Source organism: Epinephelus fuscoguttatus, linkage group LG21 (genome assembly GCF_011397635.1).
Source record: "Epinephelus fuscoguttatus linkage group LG21, E.fuscoguttatus.final_Chr_v1".
Lineage (NCBI taxonomy): Eukaryota > Metazoa > Chordata > Actinopteri > Perciformes > Serranidae > Epinephelus > Epinephelus fuscoguttatus.
In genome coordinates this window covers 32,757,497-32,770,097 of record NC_064772.1, presented here as the reverse complement: position 1 = coordinate 32,770,097, position 12,601 = coordinate 32,757,497, and the positions used below count along the sequence as shown (strand labels likewise).

Sequence of the window (12,601 nt, the reverse complement as noted above, 5' to 3'; positions counted from 1 at the left end):
TTTCCATGATTTTTGACGACATGCTATGCTATGACGTTTTTTCATGATTTTGGACGACATACTATACTATGACTTTTTTTCATGGTTCTGGACGACATACTATACTATGACTTTTTTTCATGGTTTTGGACGACATACTATACTATGACTTTTTTTCATGGTTTTGGACGACATACTATACTATGACTGTTTTTTCATGATTTTGGACGACATACTATACTATGACTTTTTTTCATGATTTTGGACGACATGCTATACTATGACTTTTTTTCATAATTCTGGATGACATACTATACTATGACTTTTTTTCATAGTTCTGGGCGACATGCTATACTATGACGTTTTTTCATAATTCTGGATGACATACTATACTATGACTTTTTTTCATAGTTCTGGGCGACATGCTATACTATGACTTTTTTTCATGATTTTGGACGACATACTATACTATGACTTTTTTTCCATGGTTTTGGACGACATGCTATACTATGACTTTTCATAGTTCTGACGACATGCTATACTATGACTTTTTCATGAGTTTTGACGACATGCTATGCTATGACTGTTTTTTTCATGATTTTGGACGACAAACTATACTATGACTTTTTTCCAAGATTTTGGACCACATACTGAAGTATGACTTTTTCATGATTTTGGGCGACATGCTATACTATGACTTTTTCCATGATTTTGGACGACATGCTATACTATGACTTTTTTTTCATGGTTTTGGGCGACATGCTATACTATGACTTTTTTTCATGGATTTGGGCGACATGCTATGCTATGACTTTTTTTCGTGGTTTTGGACGACATGCTATACTCGGACCTTTTTTTCATGGTTTTGGACGACATACTATACTATGACTTTTTTTTCATGATTTTGAAGGACATACTATTCCATGACTTTTTTTCATGATTCTGGACGACATACTATACTATGACTTTTTTTCATGATTCTGGACGACATGCTATACTATGACGTTTTTTCATGATTCTGGACGACATGCTATACTATGACTTTTTTTCATGATTTTGGACGACATGCTATACTATGACTTTTTTTCCATGATTTTTGACGACATGCTATGCTATGACGTTTTTTCATGATTTTGGACGACATGCTATACTATGACTTTTTTTCATGAGTTTGGACGACATGCTATACTATGACTTTTTTCATACTTTTGGACGACATGCTATAGTATGACTTTTTTCGATGATTTTGACGACATGCTATACTATGACTTTTCTCCATGGTTTTGGACGACATGCTATACTATGACTTTTTTTCATGGTTTTGGACGACATGCTATACTATGACTTTTTTTCATGGTTTTGGACGACATACTATACTATGACTTTTTTTCATGATTTTGGACGACATACTATACTATGACTTTTTTAATGATTTTGGACGACATGCTATACTATGACTTTTTTTCATGATTTTGGACGACATGCTATACTATGACTTTTTTCATGATTTTGGACGACATGCTATACTATGACTTTTTCATGATTTTGGACGACATGCTATACTATGACTTTTTTCCATGATTTTGGACGACATGCTATACTATGACTTTTTTTCATGATTTTGGACGACATGCTATACTATGACTTTTTTTCAATGATTTTGTACGACATGCTATACTATGACTATTTTTAATGATTTTGGAAACATGCTATACTATGATGTTTTTTTCACTATTTTGAACGACATGCTATACTATGACTTTTTTTCATGATTTTGGACGACATGCTATACTATGACTTTTTTTCATGATTTTGGACGACATGCTATACTATGACTTTTTTCATGGTTTTGGACGACATGCTATACTATGACTTTTTTTCATGATTTTGGACGACATGCTATACTATGACTTTTTTTCCATGATTTTTGACGACATGCTATACTATGACTTTTTTTCATGAGTTTGGACGACATGCTATACTATGACTTTTTTTCCATGATTTTTGACGACATGCTATACTATGACTTTTTTTCCATGATTTTGGACGACATGCTATACTATGACTTTTTTTCATGGTTTTGGACGACATACTATACTATGACTTTTTTTCATGATTTTTGACGACATGCTATACTATGACTTTTTTTCATGGTTTTGGACGACATGCTATACTATGACTTTTTTTCATGGTTTTGGACGACATGCTATACTATGACATCTTTACATGATTTTTGACGACATGCTATACTATGATGTTTTTTCATGGTTTTGACGACATACTATACTATGACATTTTTTTCATGGTTTTTGATGACATACTATACTATGACTTTTTTTCATGATTTTGGACGACATGCTATACTATGACTTTTTTCATGGTTTTTGACGACATGCTATACTATGACTTTTTTAATGATTTTGGACGACATGCTATACTATGACTTTTTTCATGGTTTTGGACGACATGCTATACTATGACTTTTTTTCATGATTTTGGACGACATGCTATACTATGACTTTTTTCCATGATATTGGACGACATACTATACTATGACTTTTTTCTAAGATTTTTGACGACATACTATACTATAACTTTTTTTCCAAGAGTTTGGACGACATGCTATACTATGACTTTTTCTCAAGATATTTGACGACATACTATACTATGACTTTTTTTCAAGATTTTGGACGACATGCTATACTATGACTTTTTCTCAAGATATTTGACGACATGCTATACTATGACTTTTTTTTCATGGTTTTGGGCGACATGCTATACTATGACTTTTTTTCATGGTTTTGGACGACATGCTATACTATGACTTTTTCATTATTTTGTACGACATGCTATACTATGACCGTTTTTTTCATGATTTTGGACGACATGGTATACTATGACTTTTTAAGGAGTTTTGACGACATGCTATACTCTGACCTTTTTTTCATGGTTTTTGGCGACATGCTATACTATGACGTTTTTTCATGGTTTTAGGCGACATGCTATACTATGCCTTTTTTTAATTTTTTTGGAAGACATGCTATACTATGACCTTTTTTTCATGGTTTTGGACGACATGCTATACTATGACCTTTTTTTCATGGTTTTGGACGACATGCTATACTATGACTTTTTTTCATGATTTTGGACGACATGCTATGCTATGACTTTTTTTCCATGATTTTGGACGACATGCTATACTATGACTTTTTTTTCATGATTTTTGACGACATGCTATACTATGACTTTTTTTCATGATTTTGGACGACATGCTATACTATGACTTTTTTTTCATGATTTTTGACGACATGCTATACTATGACTTTTTTTTCACGAGTTTGGACGACATGCTATACTATGACGTTTTTTCATGATTTTTGACGACATGCTATACTATGACTTTTTTTCATGATTTTGGACGACATGCTATACTATGACGTTTTTTCATGATTTTGGACGACATGCTATACTATGACTTTTTTTCCATGATTTTTGACGACATGCTATACTATGACTTTTTTTCATGAGTTTGGACGACATGCTATACTATGACTTTTTTTCCATGATTTTGGACGACATGCTATACTATGACTTTTTTTCATGAGTTTGGACGACATGCTATACTATGACTTTTTTTCATGAGTTTGGACGACATACTATACTATGACGTTTTTCATGGTTTTGGTCGACATACTATACTATGACTATTTTTCATGGTCTATGGGAATTTGTCACCTCTGCCTCTTGTGCTTTAAATAATGCTATGTCCCTTTATGTTGCATCAACTTTTCCCTACGTTTTAGCCCTGAATCACACATGTGATGATCATTACATTCTTGTAACTAAAAATACATGTTAAAATAATTCCACAGATGAAAAATAGCCCTTTGGTTAATTCTGGCATTTTAATACCATGTGTATTTATTAATTTTTCGGTCCCTTCTTAAAAAAATTAAACTGAAACTGAATCTCTAAGCAGTGCCTGCACAGCAGCGGTGCTGGTAGGGTGGTTAAATGCATACAACAAGTTGAGGAGCATATAGCCCTGTGTAAAAACACCTGCTGTTACTGACATCGCGTAATAATCACTACATCGGGTGCTCCTAATTGCTCCTCCGTTTCTGTGGTAAAATATTATCACTGGCTGTTGTTTTAAAACCTAAAACACATCACTGCGGGGTTAATGAGTGATGCGTAAAAGCGCAAAACCCTCCGTGACGCGCGTCGTTACGCACGGAATAAACATTTCCTACACCACACACGAGAGCAAGAGCTCTACACTGAACTTAAATAAAAGAGCAGCAGGTCACAGGTTGTGTCATCATCACTCCGTGGCTCACCTGTCCGCTCTGCTGCTGTTCAGATATAACACGCAGACTCACCCGACTTCCACAGTATATGTGAATGTAGCTATGAACGCGACTGGTTAAAGGACAGATTTATTTCCTCACGCCTGAAAGTTTACAGCTGTTTCACTCAGACTCCAATCAAGCTGCGACTTCCGTGTTAAACTCGTCTTTATTCTATCGCAGCACAACAAAAGCATTGCGATGGCCGGGAATCGAACCCGGGTCAACTGCTTGGAAGGCAGCTATGCTTACCACTATACCACCATCGCACAATAACTACACTTTCAACAGCAGAATCATCGGTTCAGGAGGAACGGAAAAGAGGAGTGGAGAGGATGGGGAAGTACATCAGCAGGGAAGAGAGATGTTTACGTGGCGACCGCTGTAACTCCGTGACTACACCAAGACTGACTGAACGACAGGCTACACTCATATTAACATTTTACAATGGAGCTTTGGCCATAATACATCTTTTCAACCACTGTAACTTATTTGTCGCTGCGTGGAAACATCGTTTCCTTCTCCTGCTGTCCGCTGGTAACATTCAGCGTTTGTGCTGGACGTGGACATGAAACTCCATGAACCGGGTGTGTGTGTGTCTCCGTCTGCTCTCTTCGCTACATCTTTTTCAGTATCTGTGAACATTAGACAGCGGAGGACGTTTATAATCCAGCCACATCTACCTTTGACTCCTGCAGCACGCTGAAGCCAAAGATACACTGGTTTCAAAATACTGTTTTCCATAAACGTGCTGGCTCTGCGTCTAGTCTGAAGTCGTGCTCAGTTTGCAGTCATGGCAGCCACCTTCTCTATTCCTCAAACCCATGCACATTTTTTTTTGCACTATATGAAACCCATAACGTTTCATTTAATTCAATTTTAAAATGGCATCCACGATATTTATTGATTTCAGATATGATTATTTAAACACGAAGACTGACGTGAATATTGTTTTAAAATATAAATGCATCCTAATCTCTGATACCAAAGCAAAATGCAGCTCTTCACTATCTATCTATCTATCTATCTATCTATCTATCTGAGATTCTCATCATGGATGTGCAGCCAACAAATCTGCAGCAACTGAGTGATGTCATCATGTCAATATGGACCAGATCTCTGATGAATGTTTCCAGCAAGGCAGTTTTGAAGGTAACAGGGGGTCCAACTTGCTACTAGAAAGGTGTACCTAATAAATTGGTCAGTGAGTGTGAAACTGTGAAATTATCTACATGATTGATTTATCTTAACATCAGTAGTACTACTAGTTGTAATTATAATATAACAATACAGGACTTTTCAAAATAAAGTTACAAAGGAGTGGTTAAAACATTCCCACATTTTTTTTCAAAGCATAATTTGATAAAAAAATGTTCTGGAAAAATAGCTTGCAGCAACAAATGTTAACTAACACTTCAGAACACACATGCAATATAAATATAGAAGACACAAAAGTGCACATAAATCACTGCAATCATTTGCTGCTGGTTTATTGGAGGTTCCCAGCAACAGCCGGAAGAAGATCAGGGATGCAGCCTTTGTGAATTGCTCCCCAAAGCTGTGAAACACACCACCTATAGATATCAGGGAAGCTAGCTCGCTACATATTTTTTAAAAGAAAACAAAAAACGTATCAGTTGTCTTTAGTCTTCAACTAGCTCTGACGCTCCTGATACAGGTCTGAAACTCTTTCTTTTTACACTTCGCACTGCTGCAACTCACTTAATTTTATAGTTTTACAATTCTATGATTTTATGAATCAGTTCTGTTTTATGTTCATTCTTTCTATTTTTATGTGAAGCACTCTGCTTCTACAGTGCTCTATATATGTATATACATATATCTATCAATCTATCATCTATCTATCTATCTATCTATCTATCTATATATATATACGTATTGCTATTGGTCCAAAATCCAAAGTCATTCACAGTACTATTAGAGGAGGCTACATAAACCACCAAATTTTACACGACATCTTTCATGATGAATGCTGAAGTGAATCATATTCAGTGTTGAAGTAATGTGTGTCCCAGCTGTAAGAGAGACATGGTCCTACATTTGTCACAGTATTTAAAAACTTGACTGTATAACCACGAACTACTGAAAAATACAACTTAATATGCAGGAATTTTATTTTTAATATTTTTATTTTTTGCAATGTTTCCTCAAATTATCAATTATCTAAATGACCAATTATAGCCAAATTAAAGTAGCCAATTAACCTAATCTGCACATCTAATCTAATCTGAAACTGGATCACCCCAAGTAAATCGGGAGGGGTACAAGGAGAACATAGTCCACACAGAAAGGCACCAGCCGGTCAGCAGGTTCCTCCTGTGAAGTAACTGCTCACCACTGCATCACCATGCCCCTCCTTTCATTAGTAGACTTTTTTCCCTGCACACATGATGACTTCTCACAAGTGAGAATGTCTGCTGGGAAAAGGGTCTACTTAAGGGGGTGGGATTAGTTTTGGGTCCTGTTTTTCTTCCACCTCTGAGGTTTTCTCAACCCCAGGAAGTGGCAGACCCTTCTCCAGATGGAAGGCGTCTTTGTTGTTTCTGAAGGCTTCTGCTCTGAGACTTCATTTGCCGTGGCGCTTTCCTGAAGGACTTTAATCTCCTCCGCCATTTTGTCACAGAGGGTGTCCTGCACAGCCTTTAAATTCTGCGTCAGCTACAGGTCTGCTGACACTTTGTCTGCGTGAACCTTGATTTCATTGTGTAGCTCAGGCTGAAGAGTCAGCTCCTTTCAGCTCCTCATACTCTTTCTGAAGGACCTTCTTCTTCTCTTTCATGGTGTCCCTCATCTGAACGGCCATCTTGTGTGTGCTGAGAGTTTCTGGGTCAGCGTATTTTTGAACTCTCTCCAGCTCTCGTCTTCTGTCTTTTTCCCTGTTGATGTACATTTCCTTCAGGGACTTCTATTTGGCCAACTGTTGTTTTGTGGCTAAGTTGTTTCCTCTCACGGACATGGCCGGCCAGCTCTCTTTGCAACAGGTTATCAAGTTCTGTAACCTGTTGAGAAAGTGCATCGCGTTCCATTAAGAGGTTCTGCTGAGGTTGACCTCTGCCCTGCTGTCTGTAGGGCCTCCTATTTCCTCTGAATTCCTGTGGTTGCTGCATTTTGTTTGGTCACTAAAATGAGTTCAAATTAATGTTTTTTTTTGGTTGCAGTTTTTCTCTGATGAAAGGATGTTCCTTGTATCACTGTGGTCTGCCTCTGTGTTCTCTCGAAACTGTCTCTTGCAGTTGTGTCAAACAATGAACGTATCCATCGCAGTTGCATTTTACAAGTTTCACTGCTGGGGGCTGCTTTGAAATCTCTTATCTCCGACTAACAGACTAATATATCGGTGATTGGCTGAGCACATTGGTGGTTGTTATTGGTTTGTTGTTTTGGTTATTTTATTGGCTTTGAGAGCGGTTAAAATGAGACTGCCATGGAATGACAGCAAAGCTGGGTGAATTTCTTGCAGCACTATACCAGCAATCAGTGGGGAGAAGTGTAACATTTGCTGGCTTTGTGCTGACTTTCTGTCAACAAAAGCAGGCAACAGTACAGTGGCAGAAAAGGAGTGCGATGGCCGGGAATCGAACCCGGGTCAACTGCTTGGAAGGCAGCTATGCTTACCACTATACCACCATCGCTCGGCAAAAGGCCTTTTACTGCAAATTCAGCAATTTATCTGAGCTTTGAGACTGAATAGAGCACATAAGGATTGGAAGGTATGGATGAAGGGGCAACACACAAGAGGGAGCGCCCACTAACTCAACAGTTATCATTAAAGCATCACTTGGTTTGCTTTGACACTGATACATTTCCCAGACACACCTATGGCTGCAGTAGTCTGCAAATGCCTGATTGGTGGGCGCCTACTGCTGAAAAGTGGTGCCTCTCGTTGTCGGCAGGATTCGAACCTGCGCGGGGAAACCCCAATGGATTTCTAGTCCATCGCCTTAACCACTCGGCCACGACAACCACAAGCATGCTTTTAAAGTGACTTCCCATCGCTGCGCCAAAAGCAACTGACTGCAAAGTCGGCATTTTATTGAGGCAATATTTTTTTTTTAAATGAAATGAAAATATTGTAAGGATTACAACTATTATCAAAGCATGACTTTGTGATACTCTTCTAAGTTGCACCTGAAATGCGTCAGTAGGTGCCCTGTTGCAGTGTCACATAACATGCAACCTTTCCAAGGAAGAAGCCCTGGCTATCAGGGGTGCAATTCCAAGCCCAGATTGGGATGGTGGAGGGACTCATCCTTTAGCCCTATACTGTGCTTATAAAGCAGGTTCCACCGAGACTTGAACTCAGATTACTGGATTCAGAGTCCAGAGTGCTAACCATTACACCACGGAACCTTGATGTTGACTGAGAGAGCGTTTCTGGCATGATATCAGCATGCATGTGGTCATCACTGACAAATAAAGAACAAAGAAGGTATCCCAAACAGAGTGTAGAAGCTGTGAAATGCTTGTGCAGTGCAAGTAGTAATATGATCATATGAGTGACATTAGTGCTGCCTTTACTTCCCCACTATCAGGTTACAAGCACTGCCTCCAGTGAAAAGCTGCAGCTGTCAGAAGTGGGATTCGAACCCACGCCTCCAGGGGAGACTGCGACCTGAACGCAGCGCCTTAGACCGCTCGGCCATCCTGACATCACGTACCTTTAATCTTTCTATTAAAAAAAAAAAAAAGCCGGCATATGAATAGCAATATTCTTCTTTTGATTAATCTCAATAAAGTAGAATTATGGCCCTGCAGATGTATGCCTTGGCCAAGCAGTAAAGTTGCAGTTTACATGTAGGTGAAGATTGTCAGTCATCCAGGTGATGGTTATCTTAAGTGCTTTATCGTAGGCAACTGGACTTGCTTGAGTTTCTTGCAGACATTTGGCATCTCATCCAAGAGGTTTCTTCAATTCTGGGTGTGAAGCCTTAATCCAAGAGGTTTCTTGAGTTCTGGGTGTGAAACCCTTACAGAGTCGTTGAGGTGACATGTGAGGCTCTGACTTTCAGAGTCATTAAGGTCACCAGTGAGTCGTTGAGCCACCCGGCCATGTTGTGCGTCATTAGGGTTAGATGGGTCCAGGTGTGAATGGGCGTAAAGTTGTCTGAGGAGGGATCCCAAGACTGCTGGTCAGGGTTGCACGCAAGTTAAGTTAATCTCCCACAGTGCGTGTTACTCGATACTTCCCATTTGAGGGTGGCTGTGATTCCGTGTTGTTTCTTGGGTGTTCATGAGCCAACAGATTCATCCTTATTCAGTCACCATAATACCTGTTGGAGATGCCGGGATTGAACCGGGGCCTCATACATGCAAAGCATGCGCTCTACCACTGAGCTACATCCCCAGCGAGCACTGCACTCAATTGATTTTCTTTGGATGCCTGAATGGAAGAAGCAATCTGATCAAGATACTGATGTAAGCCTAGTAAAGGGCTTTGAAACTTGTAAATGCAACTGCGATGGACAGACATCAAAGTGTGGCGGCTGCTTTGAAATCTCTTATCTCCGACTAACAGACTAATATATCGGTGATTGGCTGAGCACATTGGTGGTTGTTATTGGTTTGTTGTTTTGGTTATTTTATTGGCTTTGAGAGCGGTTAAAATGAGACTGCCATGGAATGACAGCAAAGCTGGGTGAATTTCTTGCAGCACTATACCAGCAATCAGTGGGGAGAAGTGTAACATTTGCTGGCTTTGTGCTGACTTTCTGTCAACAAAAGCAGGCAACAGTACAGTGGCAGAAAAGGAGTGCGATGGCGAATCGAACCCGGGTCAACTGCTTGGAAGGCAGCTATGCTTACCACTATACCACCATCGCCGCAAAAGGCCTTTTACTGCAAATTCAGCAATTTATCTGAGCATTGAGACTGAATAGAGCACATAAGGATTGGAAGGTATGGATGAAGGGGCAACACACAAGAGGAGCGCCCACTAACTCAACAGTTATCATTAAAGCATCACTTGGTTTGCTTTGACACTGATACATTTGCCAGACACACCTGTGGCTGCAGTAGTCTGCAAATGCCTGATTGGTGGGCGCCTACTGCTGAAAAGTGGTGCCTCTCGTTGTCGGCAGGATTCGAACCTGCGCGGGGAAACCCCAATGGATTTCTAGTCCATCGCCTTAACCACTCGGCCACGACAACCACAAACATGCTTTTAAAGTGACTTCCCATCGCTGCGCCAAAAGCAACTGACTGCAAAGTCGGCATTTTATTGAGGCAATATTTTTTTTTTAAATGAAATGAAAATATTGTAAGGATTACAACTATTATCAAAGCATGACTTTGTGATACTCTTCTAAATTGCACTTGAAATGTGTCAGTAGGTGCCCTGTTGCAGTGTCACGTAACATGCAACCTTTCCAAGGAAGAAGCCCTGGCTATCAGGGGTGCAATTCCAAGCCCAGATTGGGATGGTGGAGGGACTCATCCTTTAGCCCTATACTGTGCTTATAAAGCAGGTTCCACCGAGACTTGAACTCGGATTACTGGATTCAGAGTCCAGAGTGCTAACCATTACACCATGGAACCTTGATGTTGACTGAGAGCGTTTCTGGCATGATATCAGCATGCATGTGGTCATCACTGACAAATAAAGAACAAAGAAGGTATCCCAAACAGAGTGTAGAAGCTGTGAAATGCTTGTGCAGTGCAAGTAGTAAGAACACTGGAGTTGGTCATATGAGTGACATTAGTGCTGCCTTTACTTCCCCACTATCAGGTTACAAGCACTGCCTCCAGTGAAAAGCTGCAGCTGTCAGAAGTGGGATTCGAACCCACGCTCCAGGAGACTGCGACCTGAACGCAGCGCCTTAGACCGCTCGGCCATCCTGACATCACGTACCTTTAATCTTGCTATTAAAAAAAAAAACAAAACCCGGCATATGAATAGCAATATTCTTGGTTTGATTAATCTCAATAAAGTAGAATTATGGCCCTGCAGATGTATGCCTTGGCCAAGCAGTAAAGTTGCAGTTTACATGTAGGTGAAGATTGTCAGTCATCCAGGTGATGGTTATCTTAAGTGCTTTATCGTAGGCAACTGGACTTGCTTGAGTTTCTTGCAGACATTTGGCATCTCATCCAAGAGGTTTCTTCAATTCTGGGTGTGAAGCCTTAATCCAAGAGGTTTCTTGAGTTCTGGGTGTGAAACCCTTACAGAGTCGTTGAGGTGACATGTGAGGCTCTGACTTTCAGAGTCATTAAGGTCACCTGTGAGTCGTTGAGCCACCCGGCCATGTTGTGTCATTAGGGTTAGATGGGTCCAGGTGTGAATGGGCGTAAAGTTGTCTGAGGAGGGATCCCAAGACTGCTGGTCAGGGTTGCACACAAGTTAAGTTAATCTCCCACAGTGCGTGTTACTTACCTGTGTGATACTCCATACTTCCCATTTGAGGGTGGCTGTGATTCCATGTTGTTTCTTGGGTGTTCATGAGCCAAGAGATTCATCCTTATTCAGTCACCATAATACCTGTTGGAGATGCCGAGGATTGAACCCGGGGCCTCATACATGCAAAGCATGCGCTCTACCACTGAGCTACATCCCCAGCGAGCACTGCACTCAATTGATTTTCTTTGACAATGCCTGAATGGAAGAAGCAATCTGATCAAGATACTGATGTAAGCCTAGTAAAGGGCTTTGAAACTTGTAAAATGCAACTGCGATGGACAGACATCAAAGTGTGGCGGCTGCTTTGAAATCTCTTGTCTCCGACTAACAGACTAATATATCGGTGATTGGCTGAGCACATTGGTGGCTGTTATTGGTTTGTTGTTTTGGTTATTTTATTGGCTTTGAGAGCGGTTAAAATGAGACTGCCATGGAATGACAGCAAAGCCGGGTGAATTTCTTGCAGCACTATACCAGCAATCAGTGGGGAGAAGTGTAACATTTGCTGGCTTTGTGCTGACTTTCTGTCAACAAAAGCAGGCAACAGTACAGTGGCAGAAAAGGAGTGCGATGGCCGGGAATCGAACCCGGGTCAACTGCTTGGAAGGCAGCTATGCTTACCACTATACCACCATCGCTCGGCAAAAGGCATTTTACTGCAAATTCAGCAATTTATCTGAGCATTGAGACTGAATAGAGCACATAAGGATTGGAAGGTATGGGTCAAGGGGCAACACACAAGAGGAGCGCCACTAACTCAACAGTTATCATTAAAGCATCACTTGGTTTGCTTTGACACTGATACATTTCCCAGACACACCTGTGGCTGCAGTAGTCTGCAAATGGCTGATTGGTGGCG

General features: G+C 40.3%; 11 non-coding genes across 11 annotated transcripts; all 11 read right to left on the bottom strand.

Moving 5' to 3' along the window:
* Positions 1–4,525: 4,525 nt before the first annotated feature.
* Positions 4,526–4,597, bottom strand: trnag-ucc (transfer RNA glycine (anticodon UCC)). Its single transcript has one exon. It is a non-coding gene; the product is annotated as a tRNA-Gly (tRNA).
* Positions 4,598–7,909: 3,312 nt separating this feature from the next.
* On the bottom strand, positions 7,910–7,981 carry trnag-ucc (transfer RNA glycine (anticodon UCC)). The gene has a single exon. It is a non-coding gene; the product is annotated as a tRNA-Gly (tRNA).
* Positions 7,982–8,230: 249 nt separating this feature from the next.
* trnas-aga (transfer RNA serine (anticodon AGA)) lies at positions 8,231–8,312 on the bottom strand. The gene has a single exon. It is a non-coding gene; the product is annotated as a tRNA-Ser (tRNA).
* A 315-nt stretch (positions 8,313–8,627) lies between these two features.
* On the bottom strand, positions 8,628–8,699 carry trnaq-cug (transfer RNA glutamine (anticodon CUG)). The gene has a single exon. It is a non-coding gene; the product is annotated as a tRNA-Gln (tRNA).
* Positions 8,700–8,915: 216 nt separating this feature from the next.
* Positions 8,916–8,998, bottom strand: trnal-cag (transfer RNA leucine (anticodon CAG)). The gene has a single exon. It is a non-coding gene; the product is annotated as a tRNA-Leu (tRNA).
* Positions 8,999–9,623: 625 nt separating this feature from the next.
* Positions 9,624–9,693, bottom strand: trnaa-ugc (transfer RNA alanine (anticodon UGC)). The gene has a single exon. It is a non-coding gene; the product is annotated as a tRNA-Ala (tRNA).
* A 721-nt stretch (positions 9,694–10,414) lies between these two features.
* On the bottom strand, positions 10,415–10,496 carry trnas-aga (transfer RNA serine (anticodon AGA)). Its single transcript has one exon. It is a non-coding gene; the product is annotated as a tRNA-Ser (tRNA).
* Positions 10,497–10,811: 315 nt separating this feature from the next.
* Positions 10,812–10,883, bottom strand: trnaq-cug (transfer RNA glutamine (anticodon CUG)). The gene has a single exon. It is a non-coding gene; the product is annotated as a tRNA-Gln (tRNA).
* A 224-nt stretch (positions 10,884–11,107) lies between these two features.
* trnal-cag (transfer RNA leucine (anticodon CAG)) lies at positions 11,108–11,187 on the bottom strand. Its single transcript has one exon. It is a non-coding gene; the product is annotated as a tRNA-Leu (tRNA).
* A 640-nt stretch (positions 11,188–11,827) lies between these two features.
* Positions 11,828–11,899, bottom strand: trnaa-ugc (transfer RNA alanine (anticodon UGC)). Its single transcript has one exon. It is a non-coding gene; the product is annotated as a tRNA-Ala (tRNA).
* A 409-nt stretch (positions 11,900–12,308) lies between these two features.
* trnag-ucc (transfer RNA glycine (anticodon UCC)) lies at positions 12,309–12,380 on the bottom strand. Its single transcript has one exon. It is a non-coding gene; the product is annotated as a tRNA-Gly (tRNA).
* Positions 12,381–12,601: the final 221 nt, after the last annotated feature.